The sequence below is a fragment of the Xyrauchen texanus genome, chromosome 47 (genome assembly GCF_025860055.1).
Source record: "Xyrauchen texanus isolate HMW12.3.18 chromosome 47, RBS_HiC_50CHRs, whole genome shotgun sequence".
Lineage (NCBI taxonomy): Eukaryota > Metazoa > Chordata > Actinopteri > Cypriniformes > Catostomidae > Xyrauchen > Xyrauchen texanus.
In genome coordinates, this window is record NC_068322.1 from 338,623 (window position 1) to 341,122 (window position 2,500).

The window sequence follows — 2,500 nt, forward strand, 5'->3', positions numbered from 1 at the left end:
CAGACACAGAGAGAGAGCGAGAGACACTAAGAGAGAGAGAGGGAGCGAGAGACACAGAGAGAGAGAGAGAGAGACGCATAGAGAGACACCAAGAGAGAGAGACACAGAGACAGACAGAGAGAGAGAGCGAGAGACACTGAGAGAGAGAGAGACAGAGAGAGAGCGAGAGACACAGAGAGAGAGAGGGAGCGAGAGACACAGACACAGAGAGAGAGAGCGAGAGACACTAAGAGAGAGAAAGACAGAGAGAGAGCGAGAGACACACAGAGAGAGAGAGGGAGCGAGAGACACAGAGAGAGAGAGAGAGAGATGCATAAAGAGACACCAAGAGAGAGAGACACAGAGACAGACACAGAGAGAGAGCGAGAGACACAGACACAGAGAGAGAGAGACAGGCAGCGTTTGTGAGCAGATTGTAAATGATCTCCACACAGAGGATGAAGTTTCACGCTTCACACTACAGAGACGACATGAGAATGTAAAACACATCAGTGAACTCTGATATAAACCGTCAGGCTCATTTGATTCCTTCAGTATATCAGATTTCATATGTTGTTCGGGACTGGATCTGGACTCATCATACAGGTTTAATAGGATCACTGCAGGCCTGTGATGTCACAGTGAGAGCAAAGGATTGTGGGTATATATACGGGCCGACAGACAGGAGATTAAAGCTCTTGATGATGTTTTATGGTGCGTTCACATACAATGAGAATCGAGCATTTTGTGCATCGCGATTACATACAAAGTCAGTGCAAATATGCGAATGGTGCGAAAAATGCGAAATCGCTTAATTAGCGTGTTCGCGCGAAATATCCGCATGCCGTGTTGTCGTGAAAACCTATCAGCATTGAGTTTTTCCGTACGTCTCTGACGTACTGACGTAGTAGCAGAATAAATCTGGAAAAATGGATGAAAATATTGCCGGGGTGTGTGGACACCCGCAACAACACGACACCATATCAACATATCTGGGACTTCCACAACAGATACAGAGCAGCAATCGTTGTGATGTCGGCCAATGGTTGATGGCGGAAAGTCGTCGTAGAAGCCTGTCCTTCTGTCCTTTTCCGGAAGAGAAGGGGGAATACTCGGGGGTTTGCGAGCAGTGCGAGGCAAAAATGTTTTCCTGCGTTGTATGTGCACGTGCCATAAAGCTGCGTTCACACTGCTAGCGACTTTGTCGCTGCAGGTCGCCAGTGGCTGGCGGTAAGGTCGCTAGTGGGCGCTAAAAACAAACATTTTGGAGGGATTGCAAAATGGAGAGTGTGTGTGTGAGAGAGTGTGTGTTTGCTTGTTTGTGTGTGTTGCTGGTGTTAAATATTGAAGATGTTTTATTTATTGTAGTTAACATATATGGTTATAATAGTATGAAGCTGTACATCACATGTTTTCAGAACTTTCAGACGTTATTGTGGGATTTCAATGTTGTTCCAGACGAGGCTAATGTTTGATTTATTAGATGTATGGAGACATTTGAACCCCTGTTGTAAACCGTATTCATGTGTTCATGGAGGAAATTCAATGGATCCAGCAAATCTGGATTGACTGTTGTCTGTCGGAGCACATGACTGTGTGTTTGTTGTATTTCTGTACAGCTTCTTTTATACCGCTGGGGGAGATCCTACGAATTATTGGACATTTAATGCTGATTTATTAACTAATGTTTTTTGTAACAAAATAAAGGAATTAATTGATATGTCTCATATAAATAAATGACAATATCTTAAATTTAAAAACGTTCTATCAGTTAAGAGTAAATTACTAGCAAACATGAGGAAACTTGAAAATGCTTTATTGTCCGTGATGATTGATGATGAGGAAATGACAGACCCAAAATCCATAAGCAGAGAAATCTTTACATTTTATATGGATTTATACATGTCCAAAGTAATCTGTTGTTTGAAAGAACCGCTTATTCCTCGCATTGATGTGGACTTCAGACATCTTTGTGATCTTGAATGGAAGATATGGACATAATCTTCGATTAAATCACTGGGTCCTGATGGATTAACCTCAAATTTATACAGATTTTTTTGGAATTAATTAAAAGATGTATTGTTTAAGGCTTATTATACTGCTTTTACTCTTAAACGTTGTTTTACTTATCCTTAACAATTCTTCACGGTAATATCTGCCATAATGTCTGGAATCAGATTATTAGTCAAAGGTTTGTCATGGACAAATCACCATTTACCATCATTATAACTTTGACAAATTCAGTTTACAACTGACATATGCTCTAAAACCTTAATAATATTCCCTTTTCGATCAGTAAGAAATCATATAAAATTTTCATTTATTTTTTTAGTACCCTGGTGGCTTCATATGATGTTGTAATAATTATTTATTTTATTATTATTATTTATTTGTATTTTTTTTGTCTTTTATTATATTATTATTTTTGTGTGTCAGCCCATGTTAAAATTAAGTTGATTGTAATTTGAATGCCATTTTGTTGTAATAGTTTTGTTGTTTGCTTTAATAATAAAATAAAAAG

The 2,500-nt window shown here is 39.1% G+C and overlaps 1 protein-coding gene across 2 annotated transcripts in view; it reads left to right on the top strand.

Annotated features, from left to right (window-relative positions):
- The window catches only part of LOC127638944 (epidermal growth factor receptor kinase substrate 8-like), a 53,004-nt gene that overhangs the window by 18,505 nt on the left and 31,999 nt on the right, over nucleotides 1-2,500 (top strand). The gene's annotated exons all lie outside the window — the stretch shown is intronic.